The following is a 24,084-nucleotide window of genomic DNA, read 5'->3' on the forward strand; positions in this document are numbered from 1 at the left end:
TTAGGAAATAAAGCAGTCATGAAAAACCACCTGTGACTAATCTCAATGAATTTGAAGAGAAAGTGTACAAAAACTATTTTAAATATATATTTCATAGAAATAAAGGAAACCACATTTAAATAACTAAAGGAATAAATGAAGGCAATAACTCAACCAATAGAGAATAACAATAATTTTTTTTTTTAGAAAATCAAGTGGAAATTCTCAGCTAGAAGTATACAATATCTGTGGTGAAAATTTTACTAGTTAGGGTCAAGAAAAGATTTAAGATAGCAGAAGAAGAAATAAACTTGAAGATAGCTCAGTGGAAATCTAACAGGATGACTAGAGAAAAAAGATAACTTTTTAAAAAATGACTAGTACCACAGTTAACTGTGGAACAACATCAAGTGTACCAACATACTTGTATATGTAATGGGAGCTCTAGAAGAAGAGGAGACAGAGAGATGTGTAGTAAAAAAATATTTGAAGAACTGACAACCAAAAACTTTCCAAAGTTGATGAAAAAAATCTACAGATCTGATAAGCACAATGTATTAAAATAAGGTAAACACAAAGAGATCCACACCTATATACTGTTAAAATCCACAGGTGATGCAAAAATCTTCAAACCAATAAGAGAAGTGATTCATCACAAATAGAAGAACAATACAATTAACAGCTGACTTCTCATCAGAAACAACAGATGTCAGGAGCAGTGAAAGGACATACTTAAAGTGCTGAAAGAAAATTTTTCCACCAAGAATTATATATACAGGAAATCTGTCCTTCACAAAAGAAAGGAAAAATAAATATAAAAAGAATTCAGAGCTAGGATACATGCCTTACAAGAAATACTAAAGGAGGTCCTTCAGACTGAAAGGAAATGATACCAGAGAGTGATGTGAATATACATAAAGACATAAAGAGTACTAATAAATGTATTTATGTGAGTAAATATAAAAGAACATATGAATATACTTTCATTTCTTCTTTTCATTAAAAATATATAAGTGCATTAAACAACAATAAATTATACCACTGTGTTGTTGGGAATGTAACATATATGTTATAAATACAGCATATATCTGTAAATGACCAAGATAGATGATAGATAGATAGATAGATAGATAGACAGACAAATAGATTGATGTCACAAAGGAGGGGACTTAGTGAATCTACAGGGTCTAGCACACACAACATCCCTGTTATTATTGCAAAATCTTTTATTACAAAAATCAGAAGCATGTAATTTTGTAACATAACAATATCACACTCAAGCATACCATATGACATTTTAGGTGAAATTTTCAAATTAAAATTATAAATGATTACATCCATATTATTACCCTACCAACCACACTCAAGCAGGCCTTACTTCTGCTGGACCCTGTATATTGGAGCAAATCTATTTTTTTCCAGAAATAAAAATTAGTATTCATCTAAACTGGATTATAATAAGAAGCATACTATAACCTCCAGAACAACCACTAAGAAAATAATTCTAAAGAATATAATAAAAGAAAACCAAGGAAGGAATTTAAATGATACACACACACTCAAAAAAATTTTATTTATATCAACAGAAGGCAGGAAAAGAAGAAAAAGAAACAAAAAAGTCATGATACATATGAAAAAACAAATACCAAATTGGCAGATGTAAAAACCTAAATCAATGATTACATTAAATGTAAATTTAAAAAATCACTGCAATAAAAAGGCAGAGATTGTCAGACTGTATATGAAATGAACAAGATCTAACTATATGCTGTTTACCAAAGACCCAATTTAGACTCAAAGAAACAAATAAGATGAAAGTAAAATAATGGAAACTGATATACCATGCAAACACTAATAATAAGAGAGCTAGAGTAGCTATATTAGTATTAGATAAAATAGACATTAAGATGAGAATTGTTTCTAGAAATGAAGATGAACATTTCATAGTGATAAAAAGGACCATCTCATTAATAAAATGTGGTAATTATAAAATATATGCATCTATTGAAACAATACCCCTCCCAAAAACATATTAAAAAGAGAAATTGACACTTAACAAAAAAAAAACAGTTAAAGACATGAATACTTATTCTTAATAAGTGATAGAAAAACTAAACAGAACAGAAGGAAAAGGAAGGGCTGGGTGCCTTGTCCCCTCAGCAAAACCATAGTGGGGCTTTGTTGATGCCTAGCCTCTTCTCTGCTGTGTTGGCCATTAATGGTGTGGATATGAATGGAAAATACACAGCCTACAGGTAAGAGGTGCTGGAACATCTGGGAAACCCTGCTAATTACTCATTGTCCATTAAATTTGGCCAGCTTCATTTCATTTCTAATGAGAGGCTCATGCTAGCCTTCATGTTCCACTCCCTCTTCACAGTTGGCCCCCTATTGCCTCCCAAACATGGCAGCTCAGGCAATGAGATGCTGGTGACAAACATATCAAACTGCACTACTTCAGGACACTGACAGATCAATTTTGTGGTGCTGGCAATTATCAGCAAGGTGAAATAGATTCTCTTCTCTAAAGATTTATGAAATTTACTCAGACTTTGTCCTTAAGAACCCATTCTAGTCCCTATAAATGCCCATTAGCTGTGAACTCTTTGACCAGAACCTGAAGTTAGTACTGGAGGTGGCAGAGAAAACTGGAACTTTTGGACTTGGGTCATAGGTTGAACCTGTAATCAATTACACAAATTCTGAGAGATCCTGCAACCAGGATCCTGCTATTTCCACTCTGATGGAGATCCCATCAGCCTTGTTAGTGCACTTGAAAATAGAAGGATGCATGTACTGATACCAAAGCCTTAATATCACACTGTTTTCCCTACTGTGGCTATCATGGTCCTAATTACCAACTCTGTACAGATTTATTTTTAAAGAAAGTAAACCCATGAGTACTTTAATAAGCATCCCTATGCTCTTACAAATCAGAAATAAAAACTAAACAAAAATTCAGCAAGAATATAGGATAGGTGAACAGTAGATCTAACTTTCATTTATAATACTCTACCCATTAACATCATGACACACATTTTCAAGTGCACATGGAATACTCTTTAGGATGTGTTATATACCAGGCCATAATACAAATCTTTAAAATTTTCAAATTATGATCTCCAGTCACATGGAATTAAATTAGGAATCAATAGAAAAAAATTTTTAGTCATCAAATATTAGGATATTAGGAGGATCCAAGATGGCAGAGGAGTAAGTAGAAGCTACACTAACCTCCTTCCAGGACCAATCTGGAATTACAACTAAATTGCAGAGAAGTCACCTGGAATAAAAACTGAACAGTAGTGGGAAAGAATCCTTATAACCATGGGCAGACAAAAGAAACAGCTTCACCACAATGTGACTGGTATAGAGTGCAGAGGATATGCAAGAGGGCTGGCTAGGCTCCTATGGGCAGTAGCTGAAATGCTAGAGGAATATTTCAGTGGTCAAGGGGTTCCTACTGAGATGTGAGCTCCCTAGCCTACAGCACCCCGGCCTACAGCACCAGAGCCCAAAAAGAATCCAGATAATATCCAGCTGTGAAAACCAGCAGGGTTTCTCTCTACCAGAAACAGAAAGCTGCAGTCACAGAGAGCCTCTTAAAAGGAAAACACATAAAATTTCATTTGCAGCCACTTACCCTGGGCTCCAGGAAAGAGGATGGTAGAGTGGAACAGAGATACTTGAGGAGAGACGGTAGCTTTGGAGAGAGACCTGAGAGAGCAGATGCCAGGGTCCTGGTGCTGAGTTATCCCCCATGCTGAAGGAACCATCTTGCTGAGGCAGACCAATCCCCTCAAAGTGGCCTAAGGGGCAGCAATAGCTCCACCTGCAACAATTATTCTACCTCACCCTGTGGTGCTTCAGCCTGACTGCTGATTACAAAGTGACTAAATTAACAACTGAAGGAGTCAGCCATAAACTGGATACCTTGTAGCCTTGAACAGGTTGCCTAAAGCCAGACTGGGACACTATCTCTTGCTCCATCACCAGAGGCAAATCCAGAAAGAAAAAACAGTGGTAAGTACTAGATGCTACTGAAACGAATTCCATCATGGTCTGCATGGTTTGCAATATTCTCTCTCCTGCAAAGGTTTTTAACATTCATTTCTTGTCCTTCAAGTTTGTGCAAAGTCACTAGATTTCACATTACAGTTTATTTCAAATGTCATATTTTGCTCGTTGCTTCCCTTACACCATTTTACCTTCTTTCCTCCTCTTATCTTTGTTTTAAATTTTGTTTTCTCTCTTACTACAACTTGTTTCAATTCTGTACTCTTACTATTCATCCCCCCACTCCACCCTCTCAAAACAATTTTTTCTTTCATTGGTCATCCTACATTCTTTTTCCTGCTCTTAAAATACCCTTGTTCCCTCCCCACTTTTATCAATCTTTGCTCATTGATAGTGGATAGGGTGGTTGTTGTTGCATTTCTTCAATTTTATCTCTAGATCTCCACCATTTTGATATTTCAAATCTCAAATTTTACCATTCCCCTCTCTTATTCCATTCTGCCTTCCACCTGCCCTTTCTCTTTTTTTGTCTCACATATTATTTTCTCCTTATCTTAGCCTGGTTTTTGTTCTTCACTCATATTTCTACCTGCTCTATCTTCTCCAAAGCACTTCTCTTTCCTCTAGGCATCACTTAAGCTCTTCTCTTTTTTCCCCCTCTTATTCCCATCACACCTATATTAACCTTAGCTCATTTGTAGTTGATAGTGCTGTGGTGGATCTTTTTCTCCAGTTTGGTACATAGGTTTTATTTATTTACTTATTTTTTCCTTTTTCTTTCTCTCTCTCACTATATGGTTTTAAAAATTTCTGTTTGAACCTAATACTATATACTTCCTTTTTCTTGTTCCATTCTGCCTTCTTCATTCTCTTTTTTATTTATGATGCATATTCTATCTTTCTCTCTTCACCTTGCCCCAATCCCCTACTCTTATTATTGCTCCACCCCCTGACCACTCAAAATTATTTTTCTTTCAGTTAGTCATCACATATTTGTTTCTCCTTTCATTAATAGTCATAATCTCTTAACAACTTTATGAATACAGGCTCATTTGCTATTGATAGTGTGATTATGAGTGGGGGTTAATTTTATGGGTGTGGGTTTGTTTCCTGGGCTGAAAGTTTTGTTGTGGCAGCACCTGAACAATGACTTATAAGACATGGTGGCCAAAGTGACTTTCAATCAGCCAGCTGGAGGGAAGGACCCACCAAAAAATGACCCAACAACAATCAAAACCCAATGACATCTAGAGAGCCAAAATAAATGGCATAAAGGGCATCCTAAGAGCATCAAATTCAGGAGATCAAGAAGACTGCACCACTGAATCCCACAGGTCTCCTACCATAGTAAGGCACACTACTTGGAGTCAGAGAAGATCAATGTAATATGCAGGAACAAATAATAAGAGTACCTAAAATGTGAAGACAATAAACAAACCCCAATAAAAAAGAAAGGAGGAATCTCCAAAAAGAGTGCTAAATGAAAGAGAGGCAAGTAAACTATCAGACACTGAGTTCAAAATACTAGTTATGCTTTTTCACCATCTTGAAGCCTGTGGTGCTTGCCAGGAACAGAACTTCTGCAACAACAAATATGTCTGGAAGGCTGTAATCCAAGGCCATTTTTGCTGGCTATAAACGGGGTTTCCGGAACCAGAGGGAGCACACAGATCTTCTTAAAATTGAAGGTGTTTATACTCAAGATGAAACTGAATTCTATGTAGGAAAGAGATATGCTTATGTGTACAAAGCAAAGAGCAATACAGTGACTCTTGGTGGTAAACCAAACAAAACTAGAGTAATCTGGGGAAAGGTAACTCATGCTCATGAAAACAGTGGCATAGTTCATGCTAAATTCCGAAGCAACCTTCCTGCTAAGGCCATTGGACACAGAATCCATGTAATGCTGTACCCCACCAGGATTTAAACGTATTGATAAATAAATAACAACCCTGACTGTGTGGCTCAGTTGGGGGTTCTCTGGCAAAGCAAAGGATTCCAGGTTGGGGGAAATGGTTGGGCTGCAGGTTCAGCCCCTGGTCAAGGTGCAAAGGAGAGCCATCTAATGAATGTTTCTCTCACATGTCTATGGTTTTCATCTTTTTCTCCCTCTCTCCCCTCTCAAATAAATAAATAAAATCTATTTTAAAGAGTAAATAAAAACAACAAAATAATAGTTATAAAAAAGTTCAATGAGCTGAGAACTACAAAGAACTACAGGGAAGCTACAAGGAACTTATTGTAAACTATGTCAATATGGGAAAAGACATAGAAACTAACATAAAGAGCAAGGAGTAAATTAAGAATACAATTTCTGAGTTGAAGAACAAGGAGAAGGAATTAAAAGCATGCGAGTCAAAGCAGAGGATCAAATCAGAGAGCTGGAGGACAAGGTAGAAAGAAATTCCCAGACAGAGCAACAAAAGGAAAAAAGACTCAGAAAGAATGAAGAAGTATTAAGGGAATTGCAGGACAACATGAAATGTAATAATATTCATATCAAAGGAATACCAGGAGAAGAAGGGAAGAAATGCAAAGAAACCTGTTTGAAAAGGTAGTGACAGAAAACTTCCCTAAAATGATTAGAGTAAAACTTACATGTGTCCAGGAAGCACAGAGGGTCCTAACCAAAACGATTCCAAAGAGGCCCATTCCAAGATACATGGTTTAAAAAAACATGGCAAAATTTAAAGACACAGAGAGATTCTTAAAAGCACCAGGGAGGAAGGCCTAGTAACATACAAGGGAGCCCCAATAAGGCTAGCAGCTGATTTCTTAATGGAAACACTACAAGCCAGAAGGGAATGGCAAGGAATATTCCAAGTAATGAAAAACAAAGACCTGCAACCACAACTACTCTATCCAACAAGGCTCTCAATTAAAATAGAAGGCAAAATAAGGAGATTACCAGACAAAAGAAGGCTCAACAAATACACATCCATCAAACCAGTACTGCAAGATATGCTAAAGGGACTGCTTTAAGAAAGGGGGAAAAAAGAAGAGTGAAAGAGAGAGGAACACAGGTATGAAAGAATAGCAATGAATAAGTACCTATCGATAATAACCTTAAAGGTAAATGGATTAAATGCTCCAATTGAAAGACACAGAATACTGGAATGGATAAGAAATCATGACCCACACATATGCGGCCTACAAGAGACATACATCAGAACAAAAGACCTACACAGACTGAAAGTGAAGGGTTATAAAAAAGTATTCCAAGGAAATGGACAGGAAAAAAATCTGGGGTAGCAATACTCATATCAGACAATACAGACTTCAAAACGAAGGCCATAAAAAGAAATCCAGAAGGACACTTCATAATACTCTAGGGAAGAATCAACAAGAAGACATAAACATTGTAAATATATATGCACCCAACATAGGAGCACCCAAATACATAAGGAAAATCTTGAAAGACTTCAAGAGAGATACTGACAGCAACACAATTTACTAGGGTGTTTTAACACCCCACTGTCAAAAATGGATAGATATTCCAAACAAAATATCAACAAATATTGCAGCACTGAACAATATCCTAAATCAAATGGACTTAAGTGATATATATATAGATATAGAACCTTTAATCCCATAGAAGCAAAAAACATATTCTTTTCAAATGCACATAGAACATTTTCAAAGATAATGACATGATAGAACACAAAAGAAGCCTCAACAAATTCAAGAAAATTGAAATAATATCAAGCACTTTCTCCAACCACAAGGGACTGAAACTAGAAACCACCCTCAAGGAAAAACTAAAAGACACTCAAACTCATGGACGTTGAATAACGTGCTACTAAGCAATGAATGGGTTAAGAATAAGATCAAGGAAGAAATTGAAAAGTTTCTGGAAACAAATGAAAATGAACTCACAGCAGTCCACAACTTAAGAGACACAGAGAAGGCAGTCCTGAGAGGGAAGTGGACAGCAATACAGGTCTACCTAAAAAAGATAGAAACATTCAAATAAACAACCTAATCCCACATCTACAAGAACTGGAGGGACACTAAAGACAGCCCAGAGCAAGTAGATAAAGGAAAAAAATCAAGATCAGAGAAGAATTAAATGACATAGAGACTAAAAGCACAATTCTAAGGATCAATAATCCAGGAGCTGGTTCTTTGAAAAGATAAACAAAATTGACAAGCCTTTAAGCAGACTCATCAAGAAAAAAAGAGAGGGCCCAAATAAACACAATCAGAAATGAAAGAGGTGAGATTACAACTGATACCACAGAAATACATAGGATTGTAAGAAACTAGTATGAAGAACTATATAGCAAGAAATTTGAAAACTTAGGTGAAATGGACAAATTTCTAGAAAAATATAGCCTCTCAAAATTGAATGAAGAAACAGAAAGCCTGAACAGATCAATAACAGCAAAAGAAATTGAAGCAGTAATCAAAAATCTCCTGACACACAAAAGCCCTGGACCAGACAGTTTCACAGAAGAATTTTACAAAGCATTTAAGGGTTAGCTAACCCGTATCCTTTTCAGACTATTACAGAAAATCCAATAAGATGGAAGACTTCCAAGCTCATTTATGCAGCCAGCATCATTCTAATCCCAAAACCAGATAAAGAAACAACAAAGAAAGAAAACTACAGGCCAATATCACTGATGAACACAGATGCTAAAATCCTCAACAAAATATTGGCAAACTGCACCCAGCAATATGTTCAAAAGATCATATACCATGATCAAGTTAGATTCATCCCAGGGATGCAAGGATGGTACAATATTCACAAATCAATAAACTTAGTACATTACATAAACAAAATGAAAGACAAAAATCACATGATCATATCAATAGATACAGAAAAAGCATTTGATAAAGTACAGCACCCATTTATGATGAAAAAACTCAGCAAAGTGGGAATAGAGGGAGCATTCCTCAACATAATAAAGGCCATACACTTGAGACCTACAGCCAAGGTCATAATCAATGGGCAAAACCTTAAAACTTTCTCATTAAGATCAGGAATAAAACAGGTGGACAAGGATGTCCACTTTCACCACTCCTATTCAACATAGTATTGGAAGTCCTAGCCACAGCAATCAGACAAGAAAAGGAAATAAAAGGCATCCAAATTGAAAGAAGGAAGTAAAACTGTCATTGTTTGTAGATGACATGATAGTGTACCTAGAAATTCTATAGACTCCATGAAAAAAACTATGTGATCTAATAAGTGAATTTGGCAAAAGAGTGAGATACAAAGTCAATATTCAGAAATCAAGGGTATTTTTGAACACCAACAATGAAATTTCAAAAAACAGAAATCAGGAAAAAAATCCCATTTGATATAGCAACAAGAAAAATAAAGTACCTAGGAATAGACCTAACTAAGGAAGTAAAAAACCTATACTCACAAAACTACACAATGCTGGGGAAACAAATTCAGGAAGACACAAACAAATGGAAGTGTGTACCATGCTCATGGATTGGAAGAATTAACATCACCAAAATGGCCATACTACCCAAAGTAATTTACAGATTCAATGCAATCCCTATTAAAGTACCAATGACATATTTCACAGATATAGAACAAACATTTCAAAAACTTATATGGAACCATAAACAACCCTGAATAGCTGCAGCATTTCTGAGAAACAGGAACAAAGTAGAAGGGATCACAATACCTGGTATCAACTGTATTACAAGGTCACTGTAATCAAAATAGCCTGGTACTGGCATAAGAACAGAAACATAGAACAATGAAACAAAATTGAGAGCCCAGAAATAAACCCAAGTCTCCATGGTCAATTAATATTCAGCAAAGGAGCAAAAGCATAAGATGGAGTAAAAGTAGCCTCTTCAACAAATGGTGTGGGGAGATCTGGAAAGCTACATGCAAAAAAAGGCAACTCGATCACCAACTTACATGATACACAAAAAACATTCAAAGTGGATAAAAGAGTTAAATATAAGTCATGACACCATAAAAGACCAAGAGGAGAACTGGGTAAGAAAATATCAGTTATTCCACACAGCAATATTTTCACTGATATGTCCCCCAGAGCCAAGGACATAAAAGAAAGAATAAACAAATGGGACCTTGTCAAAACAAAAAGCTTCTAAATGCTAATGCTAAAGAAAACAGCATTAAAATGAAAAGAGAACCAACTATATGGGAAAACTTATTTGCCAATGATACCATGGATAAGGGTTTGAGCTCCAAAACATATAAAGAACTCACACAACTCCACTCCAGGAACACAAACAATCCAATTAAAACATGGACAAAGGACTTGAATAGACACTTCTCCAAGGAGGACATACAGAGGGCCAAGAGACATATGAAGAGACATTCAGCATCACTAGCCATCAGAGAGATAAATGAAAACTGCAATGAGATAACACCTCAAACTGGTCAGAATAACCATCATTAACAAATTGACAAAGAACAAGTGTTGGAGAGGATGTGGTGAAAAGGGAACTTGAGTGCACTGTTGGTGGGAATGCAAACACTGTGCAAAACAGTATGAAACTTCCTCACAAAACTAAAAATGGAATCACCTTTTGATGTGGCAATTTCACTACTGGGATTATATCCTAAGAACCCTGAAACACCAATCCCAAAGAACCCATGCACCCCAATGTTCATACCAGCACAATTTACCACAGCCAAGTGCTAGAAGCAACCTAAGTGCCCATCCACAAATGAATGGATGAAAATATTATGGTACATTTACACAATGGAATACTATACAGAAGAAACAAGGAAGGCGCTCCTGCCACAGCATGGATGGAACTGTAGAACGTTCTGCTAAGTGAAATAAGCCAGGCAGTGGAATACAAATACCATATGATCTCACCTAAAAATGGAACCTGATCAAGAAAACAAACAAGCAAGCAAAATACAACCAGAAATCTTGAAATTAAGAACAAACTGACAATAACCAGGGAAGAGGTGGGAGGGAACAATGCGGCAAAAAGGAGGAAGGGTTTTCAGGAACAACTAAAATGGACACATGGACAAAAACCAAGTGGGAGTCAGATCAGGGGTGGGAGATGTGGATGGCTGGGGTGGGGAGAGGTGGGGAGATGGAGGCAATTGTACTTGAACAACAATAAAAATATAGAAAGAAAAGCAAAGGCCTGAAACCAAGACTACTCTACCCAGAGAGACTCTTATTTTCACATGGAAGGCGAAATAAGGACCTTCTCAGACCAAAAAGAAGCTAAGAGAACACTTCTTCACCAAATCAGCATTGCAAGAGATGCTAAAGGGACTATTATAAGGAGATGAAGGAAGAGAGAGAGAGGAACACAAGAACAAAAGGAAAAAATGGCAATGAATAAGTACCTATCAATAATAACCATAAATGTAAAGGATTAAATGCTCCAATAAAAAAGTTAGGGTAGCTGAATGGATAAGAAACATAACCTGGGTATATGCTCTCTACAAGAGACCTACCTCAGAACAAAAGGTCTATACAGACTGAAAGTGAAAGGATGGAAAAAAAATATTCCAAGGTAATCTCACTGGTGTAGCAATATTTATATCAGATGAAAGAGACTTCAAAACAAAAGCCATAAAAAAGGACAAAGAGGACACTATATAATACTTAAGGGAACAATCCATCAGGTAGATTTAACACTTCTAAACATATGTGCACCTAACACTGGACCACCAAAATATATAAGGAAAATGTTAGAGGACTTCAAGAAAGATATTGACAAAAACACACTCATAGTTGGGTATTTTAATGCCCCATTGTTAATAGATAGTTCTTCCCAGCAAATAATCAACAAGAATATTGTAGCATTCATTGAACAACACTCTAGATCAATGGACTTAATTGATAAACAGAACCTTTCACTCTAAAGAAGCAAAATATACATTCTTTTTAATAAGTATTTTTACTTATTATGCTGTTAAAATTTTCCCAATTTTTCCATCTTTATCCCCCCTTCACCCTGCCTCCCAACCCTCCCTCATCCCCCCCTTAGTTCATGTCCATGAGTTGTACATATAAGTTCTTTGAGTCCTCTGTTTCCTATACTATTTTTATCTCTTCCCATCTATTTTATGCCTACTAATTATACCTCTTTGTCCCTGTACCTTCCCCCCAATTCATCCCTTCCCCCTCCCCACTAAAAATCCCTCCATGTAATATCCATTTCTCTGATTCTTTTCCTGTTCTGGTTGTTTGCTTAGCTTTTGTTTTGTTTTTCTTTTCATTTAGGTTCATTTGTTGACAGTTGTGAGTTTGTTCTCATTTTACTGTTCATATTTTTGAACTTCTTAACATTTCACATAATAATGGCTTGGTGATGATGAACTCCTTGAAACTGATCTTATCTGGAAAGCACTTTATCTGTCCTTCCTTTCTAAATGAAAGCTTCACTGGATAGAGTAATCTTGGATGTAGGTCCTTGCTTTTCATGACTTCAAATACTTCTTTCTAGCCCCTTCTTGCCTGCAAGGCTTCTTTTGAGAAATCTCCTGATAATCTAATGGACTCCTTTGTAGGTAACTGTCCCCTTTTCTATTGCCGCTTTTAGGATTTTCTCTTTGTCTTTAATCTTAGGTAACTTAATGATGAGGTGCCTTGGTGTGTTCCTCTTTGGATCCAACTTCTTTGGGACTCTCTAGGCTTTCTGGACTTCCTGGAAGTCTATTTCCTTTGCCAGATTGGGAAAGTTCTTCTTCATTATTTGTCCACATAAGTTCTCAATTTCTTACTGTCATTCTTCTCCTTCTGGCACCCCTATAATTTGGATATTGGAACATTTCAGGTTGTCCTGGATAATCCTCAGCCTCTCTTCATTTTTTGGGATTCTTGTTTCTTCATTCTGATCCAATTGGATGTTTATTTCTTCCTTTTGTTCCAAATTGTTGATTTGAGTCCTGGTTTCCTTCCTGTCACTGTTGGTTCCCTGAGTATTTTGCTTTATTTCATTTTGGGTATCTTTCATTTTTCAACCAAGCTCAATCAGTTCTGTAAGCATTTTGATTACTAGGGCTTTAAATTCTCCATCATATAGGTTGGCAAGCTCATTGCTTAGTTGTGAAGTTTTGCTGTGTTCTTTAATTTGGGCCATATTTCTTTGTCTTGGCACAGCTGATAAGTTGTAAGGGGGCGTGGCCTTGGGTATTCACCTGGGCTGGGCAACCTTCTTTGCTGTGCGTCAACGCTGCCTGTGGGGAGGGGCCAGAGAGGGAACAGTGTAGCTTGCCTGCTGGTCTCTAGCCCACTTTTCTACGAACTCTCCCGTCAGACTGGGAGAAACTCCCATCGCAGCAACCCCAGCTGTAGCCCACAGTCAGTTCTGAGTCTCAGTTTTTCCCTTAAGTCAGCCCCTCCCCACATAGCCCACGGAGCTCAGCAGCCAGCCCTGCCCCTCCCCCACCTCACTGGAGTTTTTCTGAGTCAGCCAGTGCATCCCGCTTACTGGTCTGGTTGTTCTGGTTGATTTTATTTTTTAATTCCTTGGTTGTTGGAGTTCCATGCAGTTTGATTTTTCTGGAGCTTTTCATTGTTTATTGATTTTAGATTGGTTGTTATCCTCCTTTTGGTTGTGCAAGGAAGCAAAGAGTTTCTACCTATGCCTCCATCCTGGCCAGCACTCAAAATATACATTCTTTTCAAATGCACATGAAACACTTCCAAAGGTACACCACATGGCTGGACACAAAACAATCCTCAACAAAATCAAGAAAATTCAAATCATTTTGTACTTGTACTTCTAGTCAAACTTATACTCAGAAAACTACAGAACACTAATGGAAGATATGAAAGAAGACACAAATAAGTAGAAACATATACCATGTTCATGTATTGGAAGGATTACATCATTAAAATCTCCATACTACCCAAAGCAATCTACAGATTCAATGCTATCCCTTTCAAAACACCAATGACATATTTCATGGATCTAGAATTAATTTTTCACAAATTTATATGGAACCAAAAATGACCCTGTATAACTGCAGCAATCTTGAGAAAGAAGAGCAAAGTAGGGGGATCACAATACCTGATATCAAACTATACTACAGGACCACTGTAATCAAAACAGTTTGGTACTGGCATAAGAACAGACACATAGAACAATAGAACAGCATAGAGAGCCCAGAAATAAACCCATGTTTCTTTGGTCAATTAATATTTGACAAAGGGAGCATTAGCATACAAAGGAGTAAAAGTAGCCTCTTCAGCAAATGGTGTTGGGAAAACTGGACTGGCACATGCAAAACAAATAAACTAAACCATGACCTTACACCATAACTAGAAAAAAATCTCAAGGTGGATAAAAGACTTAAATATAAATCATGACACCTTAGAAGTCCTAGAGAAAAACATAAGCAGTAAAACTTCAGATATCCCACACTGAGCGGAACTTCAGTCCTTGAGGTTCCCTGGCCACTGCAGATGAAAATCAAGAGTTGTCCTGGATGCAACTTTGTTGCTCCAGCAGAAAAGGAGTGTCAAGTCCCTCTAGTGGAAAATGCCTGGAACCCTTCTCTGACACAGCTTTTATTAGGGTTGGGAAGTGCAGGGGGATACAACACACATGCATAGCTTATCAATCAATGTTCAACAAGGCTATAGTCATAAAAAACTAACACTATAAATACCAATTAATGAAACACAGAAATCTTTTCAGGTTGAGGTCTGTGAGACATGCTGATGCCAGGTGGCTGTAAAGGCGTATATTATGAACTAGGGAGTTTCACTCCTTATGGCTTGAACTCAAACATCTGAGTTACACCAACAGGGCTTATTGCTGAGCAGGGCCAGCTTCAAGGAACAAAAATGTACATTTCAGGCCTGATTCCCACAGGATCCTCGGTGTTCTAATCTAGTCATGCCTGCCACCTGCATTATGACATGGTTTTCCAGGGAGGCTTACCAGCTCCTTTCAGAGCTTGCTTGAGTGGGTCTACAATCTCCAAAACCACACAGAGCAGTCCACAACACCACACAGCAATATTTTTGCAAGCATATCTCCTAGACCAAGAGAAATAAAGGAAAAAATAACAAATGGGAGTATATTAAATTAAAAAGCTTCTGTAAAGCTAAAGAAAACATAATCAAAATGAAAATAGCACCAACAATATGAGAAAACATATTTGTGAATGATACCTTGGACAAGGGTTTGATCTCCAAAACATGTAAAGAACACACAACTCAATGCCAGGAAGTCAAACAGTCCAATTTAAAAATGGGCAAAGGACCTGAACAGACCCTTCTTAAAGGAGGCCATACAAGGGCCCAGAGACTTATGAAAGGGTGCTCAGCATCACTAACCATCAGAGTAATTCAAATTAAAACCACAATGAGGTAACACCTCAAACCAGTCAGAATGGCCATCATTAACAAATCAACAAACACGTGCTGGTGAGGATGTGGAGAAAAGGGAACTCTAGTGCACTGTTGGTGGCAATGTAGACTGGTGCAGCCACTATGGAATATAGTATGGAATTTCCTCAGAACACTAAAAGTGGAACTGTGTTTTGACTCAGTGATCCCACTGCTGGGCTTATACCCTAGGAATCCTAAAATACCAATTCAAAGGAACTTATGCACCCCAATGTTCATAGCAGCACAATTTACAATAGCCAAGTGCTGGAAACAGCCCTGGTGCCTATTAGTAACTGAGTGGATCAGAAAACTGTGGTACAATTACACAGTGGAATACTACACAACAGAAAGAAAGAAGGAACTCCTATCTTTTGTGACAGCATAGATGAAACTGGAGAATATTATGCTAAGTGAAATAAGCCAGGCAGTGAAAGAAAAATACCATATTGTCTCATCTATAAGAGGAACCTAATGAACAAAGCAAACAAATAGACAAAATAGAACCAGAGGCATGGAAACAAGGAACAGACTGATAATGACCAAGGTGGTGCAATTGGGGGATAAGGATGGAAAAAGTGAAACGACTAGCCAAGGAACATGTATGAATGACCCATAAAATGCACAACAGGGTAGGCATTGACTGCAGGTGCAGACAGTGGGCTGGGCAGAGGAAAGAAAAGGGGGAACGTTGTGACAACTATTAAAGAACAATGAAATATTTAATAAAATAAAATAAATCACTAAAAAGAAAATATTACATGAGCAATTCCAGCAATAAATGTTAAGATTTTAAGTATATTTTATTGATTATGCTTTTACAGTTATCCTATTTTTTTCCCCTTATTCTGCTCTGCCCTGTACCCTCTCACCTTCAAGCATTTCTCCCCCTTTGTTGATGTCCATGGGTTGTACATATAAGTTCTTTAGCTTCTCCATTTCCCATACAGTTCTCATCCTCTCCTGTCTATTTTCTACATATTATTTATACTTCTTATTCCCAGTACCTTTTCCCTTTTTCACCCCTCCCCATCCCCATTGATAACCCTTCAGGTGATCTCCATTTCTGTGAATCTGTCCCTGTTCTAGTTGTTTCCTTTATTCATTTTTGTTTGCTTGTTTTTAAGGTTCAATTGTTGATCATTGTGAGTTTGTTGTTATTTTACTATTCATAGTTTTTGATCATCTTCTTTTTCTTAGATAAGTCTCTTTAACATTTCATATAATATGGGTTTCTTGATGAACTCCTTTAACTTGACCTTATCTGTGAAGCACTTTATCTGCCCTTCCATTCTAAATGGTAGCTTTGCTGGATAGAGTAATCTTGGATGTAGGTTCTTGCCTTTATTGACTTGGGATACTTATTTCCAGCCACTTCTTCCCTGCAAGGTTTCTTTTTAAAAATCAGCTGAGAGTCTTATGGGAACTCCTTTCTAGGTAACTGTCTCCTTTTCTCTTACTGCCTCTAAGATTCTCTCCTTATCTGGAATCCTGGGTAACTTAATGATGATGTACCTTGGTGTGTGCTTCCTTAGGTCCAACTTCTTTGGGACTCTTTGAGATTCCTGGACTTCCTGGAAGTCTATTTCCTTTGCCAGATTAGAGGCACTCTCCTTCATTATTTTTTCAAATAAATTTTCAATTTCTTTCTGTTCCTCTTCTCCTTCTAGCATCCATATGATTTGGATGTTAGAATGTTTAAAGTTATCCCAGTTTCCTAAGACTCTCCTCATTTTTTTAAATTCTTGTTTCTTCATTCTGTTCTGGTTGAATGTGTATTCCTTTCTTCTGCTCCAACCATTGATTTGAGTCCTGGTTTCTTTCACATCACTGTTGCTTCCGTATGCATTTTCCTTTATTTCACTTTTCATAACCTGCACTTCTTCCTCTATTTTGAGACCATACTCAACCATTTTGGTGAGCATTACCAGTGTTTTGAACTCTGCATCTGATAGGTTATCTCTTTGTTGCTTAATTGTATTTTTTTGGAGCTTTGATCTACTCTTTCATTTGGGCCATATTTTTTTCTCTTTGTGTGCCAGTTATGCAGTAAGGGGTGGAGGTAAGTTAGAGGCCAGGGCAGTCAACCCACTTCCCTGAGTGTGGCGCTATATGTGGGGAAGGGGTCCAATATGGAACAGCCCTGCTTGCTCAGCTCTCAGCTGGCCTTCAGTCATTTCCTCCCCTACCCACAAGCAAATTGAGCCCTTCTAGTGCTATTTCCAGGGTGTGTGGTCTGGGGTACATTCTAGGACTCTGTGGGTCTTTCCAACAAACTCTCCTGTGAGGCTAGTAGTTCCTCCCAATGCCACAACCTGCACAGGTTTTTTCAGTTAGAGGTTTTGAGGCTTATTTCCCCTCGCTAGAACCCTGAGTTGAGTGGTCTTTCTTCCTCCCTCATTATTCCTCTGGTTTATCTGCATGCAAATGTAGGACTGCTCACTCCACCAGCCACTGCCTTCTTTGCCCTGGTCCTCCAGCCACCACCACCTTGCCATCTCCATTCTTCCTACTAGTCTGCATGAATGTTCCTTCTTTAACTCCTTGGTTGTCAGAATCCCATACAGGTCAAATTTCTGGCAGTTCTGGTTATTGTTTATAAATTTGTTGTTGTTCTTTATGATTATGCAAGGAGACAAACTATATCTCCCTATGTGTCTATCTTGACCAAAAGGCAATGAAATATATTTTTTAAAAATTACTCTGGGTGGTGTGGCCCAGTGATACTGGTTCAATTCCCAGTCAGGGTACATGCCTGGATTAGAGGTCAGATCCCAGGTAAGGGACGCATGAGAGGCCACCACACATTGATGTTTCTCTCCCTTTCTTTCTCCCTCCATTCCACTCTCTCAAAAAAATAAATAAAATCTTTACTAAATAAATAATAAAAAAGAATTTGCCAGTTGAAAGATGTCTACATTCCTCTTACATCTTCATTCCGTAAAGTGGGCAAACTGACAGCCAGTTAACAGCAGTCATAGTGAGACCATAAACCCAGGGAGCTACAACAGATCAATTTAAGAAGCAGAGGCTAACAAGAAGAGTGTCCAAACAATGGGAAGACAAAGAAACAATCCCCAAATTAAAGGAAAGGAGGAAGCCTCAGAAAGAATACTAAATGAATACTAAAAGAATACTAAATCAGATATTGGGTTCAAAGCAATGGTTATCAGAAAGCTCAATGAGCTCACAGAGCATTACCAAAAACTACAGGGAAACTACAATGAACTCACGGCAAACTATATCAACACGAAAAAGGAAATAGAAACTATCAACAAGGGCCAAGAGGAAATGAAGAATACAACTTCTGAACTGAAGAACACAGTAGAAGCAATCAAAAGCAGGCTCAATAAAGCAGAGGATCAGATCAGTGAGCTGGAGGACAGGTAGAAAAAAACACCCAGAATCACCAAAAAAAGAAAAAGAGGCTCAGAAAGAATGAAGAGGAGTCAAGGGAAATGCAGGACAACATGAAACGTAATAATATCCGTATAATAGAGATACAAGAGGGAGAAGAAGAGCAAGGGATAGAAAACCTGTTTGAAAAAGTAATAGTGGAAAACTTCCCTAATTTGATGAGAGAAAAAGTCACACAAATCCACACACACACGAAAAAGAGAGAGTCCCAATTAAGAAGAACCCAAAGAGGCCCACCTTAAGACACATCATAATCTTGCCATCATAAATGGCAAAATTCCAAGACAAAGAGAGAATCTTAAAGGCAGCAAGACAGAAACAGAAAGTAACATACAAGGGAGCCCCAATAAGGTTAGCAGCTGACCTCTCAATGGAAACATTCCAAGCCAGAAGAGAATGGCAAGAAATATTCCAAGTAATGAGAACCAGAGGCCTGCAACCAAGGCTATTTTACCCAGCAAGGCTCTCAATCAAGATAGAAGGCCAAATAAGGAGCTTCCCAGACAAAAGAAGCCTCAAAGAATATACCGCCTCCAAACCAGCTCTGCTAGAGATAATAAAGGGCTTGCTTTAAGAACAAGAAGAAAAACAGTGAGAGAGAGAGAGAAGAACACAGGTACAAAAAATGGCAATGAATAAGTACCTATCAATAATAATCTTAAACATAAATGGAATAAATTCCCCAATCAAAAGACATAGAGTAGTAGAATGGATAAGAAAACATGACCCACACATATGCTGCCTACAAGAGACCTACCTCAGAACAAAAGACCTACATAGACTGAAGGGCTGGAAACAAATATTCCAAGCAAATGGTCAGGGAAAAAAAGCCAGGGTAGCAATACTCATATCAGACAAAATAGACTTCAAAAAAAAAGGGCCATAAAGAGAGACCCAGAAGGTCACTTCATAATACTCAAGGGAAGAATTCAGAAGAAGACATAAACATTGTAAATATATATGCATCCAACATAGGAGCACCCATATACACAAAGAAAATCTAGGAGAACTTCAAGGAAGATATTGACAGCAACACAATTATAATAGGAGATTTTAACACCCCACTATCAAAAATGGACAGATCTTCCGAACAAAATATCAACAAACATATTGTGGCATTGAACAATACCCTAAATGAAATGGACTTAACTGATATATACAGAGCCCTCCATCCCAAAGAAGCTAAATACACATTCTTTTCATATGTACATGGAACATTTTGAAAGATAGACCACATGATAGGACACAAAACAAGTCTCAACAATGTCAAGAAAACTGAAATCATACCAAGCATTTTCTCGGATCACAAGGCACTGAAGCTAGAAACAAACCCCAAGGAAGAAAACCCAAAACACTCAAAATCATGGAGATTAAATAGCATGCTATTAAACAATGGATGGGTCAAGAATGAAATTAGGGAAGAAATCAAACGATTTCTGGAAACAAAAGAAAATGAACTTACAACAACCCAAAACTTATGGGACACAGCCAAGGCAGTCCTGAGAGGGAAGTTCATAGTGATACAGGCCTACATAAAAAAGTTAGAAACATTTCAAACAAACAACCTAACCCTACATCTACAAGAACTCGAGGAGCAACAATAACAAAGACAGCCCAGAGCAAGCAGAAGGAAGGAAATAACCAAGATCAGAGCAGAATTAAATGACATAAAGACTAAAAGCACAATTCTAAGGATCAATGAATCCAAGAGCTGGTATTAAAAAATGAAACAAAATTGACAAGCCTTTAAGCAGACTCATCAAGAAAAAAAGAGAGAAAACCCAAATAAACACAATCAGAAATGAAAGAGGAGGGATTACAACTGATACCACAGAAATACAAAGCATTGTAAAAAATTACTATGAAGAAGTGTATGCCCCAAAATTTGGAAGCCTAGGTGAAATGGACAAATTTCTAGAAAAATATAATCTTCCAAAACTCAATGAAGAAGAAGCAGAAAGTCTGAACAGACCATTAACAGCAAAAGAAATCGAAGCAGTAATCAAAGAACTCCTGGAACACAAAAGCCCTGGACTTGATGGTTTTACAGGAGAATTCTACAAAGCATTAAAGGAAGAGGTAATGCCTATCCTTCACAGACTATTCCACCCCACACCCCCACCCCGCCAAAAAAAAAAAAAAATCCAAAAAGATGGAAGACTCCCAAACTCTTTTTATGAGGCCAACATCATCCTAATTCCAAAACCAGATAAAGATATAACAAAGAAAGAAAACTTCAGGCCACTATCGCTGATGAACATTGACACTAAGATTCTCAACAAAATACTGGCAAACAGCATCCAACAAGACATTAAAAAGATCATACACCATGACCAAGTGAGATTCATTACAGGGATGCAAGGATGGTGTAATGTTCACAAATCAGTAACTGTAATACATCACATAAACAAAAGCAAAGACAAAAATCACGTGCTCATATCAATAGATGTGGAAAAAGCATTTCATAAGGTACCACACCCATTTTATGATAAAAACTCTAAGCAAAGTGGGAATAGAGGGAGCATTCCTCAACATAACAAAGGCTATATATGAGACCTACAGCCAACATTATACCCAATGTGCAAAAACTAAAATCTTTTCCACTGAGATCAAGAACAAGACCAATTTCACCACTTTTATTCAATATAGTACTGGAAATTTTAGCCACAGCAATCAGACAAGAAAAGGAAATAAAAGGCATCCAAATCAGAAAGGAGGAAGCAAAACTCTAATTGTTTGCAGATGACATGATAGTGTACATAAAAAATCCTATAGACTTTGCCAAAAAACTGCTTGACCTAATAGATGAATTTGGGAAAACAGCAGGATACGAGGTCAATATCCAGAAATCCAAGGCATTTTAGTATACCAACAGTGAAACAGCAGAAGCAGAAATCAGGAAAAAAATCCCATTTGATATAGCATAAAGAAAAATAAAATACCTAGGAATATATCTAACCAAGGATGTAAAACACCTGTACACAGAAAACTACATGACACTGAAAAAGAAATTAAGGAAGACACAAACAAATGGAAACACATACCGTGTTCATGGATTGGAAGAATTAACATCATCAAAATGTCCATACTACCAAAAGCAATTTACACCTTCAGTACAATACCTATTAAAGTACCAATGGCATATTTCACAGACATAGAACAAACACTTCAAAAATTTATATGGAACCATAAACAACCCCGAATAGCCAGTGCAATTTTTAAAAAGAAAAATAAAGTAGGAGGGATCACAATACCTCATATCAAACTGTATTACAAGGCCACTGTAATCAAAAGAGCCTGATTCTGGCATAAAAACAGGCACATGGACCAATAGAATAGAACAGAGAGCCCAGAAAAAGCCCAAGTCTCTATAGTCAATTAATATTTCACAAAGGAGGCAGCAACATAAAATGGAATAAAAATAGCCTCTTCAACAAATGGTGTTGGGAGAACTGGACAGCTACGTGCAAAAAAATGAAACTCGAGCACCAACTTACACCATACACAAAAATAAATTCAAGGTGGATAAAATACTTAAATATAAGCCATGCCACCATTAAATTCGTAGAGAACATAGGCAGGAAAATCTCAGATATTTCACAGAGCAACATTTTTACTTATATGTCCCCCAGAGCAGGGGACATAAGGGAAAGAATAAACAAATGGGATCTAATCAAAAGAAAAACTTTCTGCACAGCTAAAGAAAACAGTATTAAAATAAAAAGAGAACCAACTATATGGGAAAACATATTTGCCAATGATACCTCAGACAAGGGTTTAATCTCCAAAATATATAAAGAACTTACATAACTCCACTCTAAGAAGACAAGCAGCCCAATTAAAAAATGGGCAAAGGACTTGAACAGACACTTCTCCAAGGAGGACATACAGACGATCCAAAGACACATGAAAAGATGCTCAGTATCGCTAACTATCAGAGGGAGGCAAATTAAAACCACAATGAGATACCACTTTACACCACTCAGAATGGCCATCATAAACAAAGCAACAAACAACAAGTGTTGGAGAGGTTGTGGAGAAAAGGGAACCCTAGTGCACTGTTGGTGGGATGCTGACTGGTACAACCACTATGGTAAACAGTATGGAATTTTCTCAGAAAACTAAAAATGGATCTGCCTTTTGACCCAGCAATTCCACTGCTAGGATTTTATCCTAAGCACCCTGAAACACCAATCCAAAAGAACCTATGCATCCCAATGTTCATAGCAGCACAATTTACAATAGCTAAGTGCTGGAATCAACTTAGGTGCCCATCAGTAAATGAATGGATCAAAAAACTTTGGTACATTTACGCAATGGGATTCATGCAGCAGAAAGAAAGTAGGAGCTCCTACCTTTGGCAACAGCATGGTTGGAACTGGAAAACATTATGCTAAGTGAAATAAGCCAGGCAGTGAAAGACAAATACCATATGATCTCACCTTTAAGAGGAACCTAAACAACTAAACAAAGAAACAAGCAAAATATAAACAAAGACACCGAAATAGAGAACAGACTGACAGTGTTCAGAGGGGAGAGGAGAGGGAATTTGAGGGGAATTTCAGGGGAAAAGGGGAAGGGTTTACAGGAACAAGTATAAAGGACACATGGATAAAAACTAGGGGAAGGTGGAAATGGGAGGGAGGAGGGGAGGGCTGGATGGGTGGGTTGGGATGGGAGTAAAAGATATAAAATTGTACTGCAAGAACAATTAAAATAATTTTTTTTTAAAAAAAGAGGGCAAAGTGACAGCCAGTGAACAGTAGTCATAGTGAGACAAAAAGTGATCTTTAGAATGGGAACTATGTGTTTGTCATGGAAGAAAAGCTACAAAGAATTTAGGATATTGGTCATACTTCCATTGGGTAGTCTCCGTATTTATTTGAAACAGTAATTTGCGTAACCCATTGTTCTAATATCAATACTCCACCCCCACACTTTTTCACTTATGGGAAAATAACTTTTAAGCTAGCTCCACTAAAGTTTTTTAAATTGAACTTATTAGGGTAAAGTTGGTTAATAAAATTATATAGTTCTCAGGTATACAATTCTATAATACATCATCTGTATATTGTTATTGCATGTTCACCACCCCGTCGAGTATCCCTCCATCACCATTTATTCCCCTTTACCCGCCTTTATATCCCCAGCCCCTTTTCCTTTACTAATCACCATACTGTTATCTGTGTATATGAGGGTGTTTTTTTTTCTTTGCTTAATCCCTTTTCCTTTTTTTTTTTTTTAAGATTTTATTTATTTATTTTTAGAGAGGGAAGGGAGGGAGAAAGAGAGAGAGAGAGAAACATCAATGTATGGTTGCTGGGGGTTATGGCCTGCAACCCAGGAATGTACCCTGGCT

General features: G+C 37.4%; 2 pseudogenes; both read left to right on the forward strand.

The window, feature by feature from the left end:
- The first annotated feature begins 1,923 nt into the window (after positions 1-1,923).
- LOC114512591 lies at positions 1,924-3,192 on the forward strand (annotated as a pseudogene).
- Positions 3,193-5,528: 2,336 nt separating this feature from the next.
- LOC114512592 lies at positions 5,529-6,079 on the forward strand (annotated as a pseudogene).
- Positions 6,080-24,084: the final 18,005 nt, after the last annotated feature.

This window comes from Phyllostomus discolor, chromosome 3 (genome assembly GCF_004126475.2).
Source record: "Phyllostomus discolor isolate MPI-MPIP mPhyDis1 chromosome 3, mPhyDis1.pri.v3, whole genome shotgun sequence".
Taxonomy (NCBI): Eukaryota; Metazoa; Chordata; class Mammalia; order Chiroptera; family Phyllostomidae; genus Phyllostomus; species Phyllostomus discolor.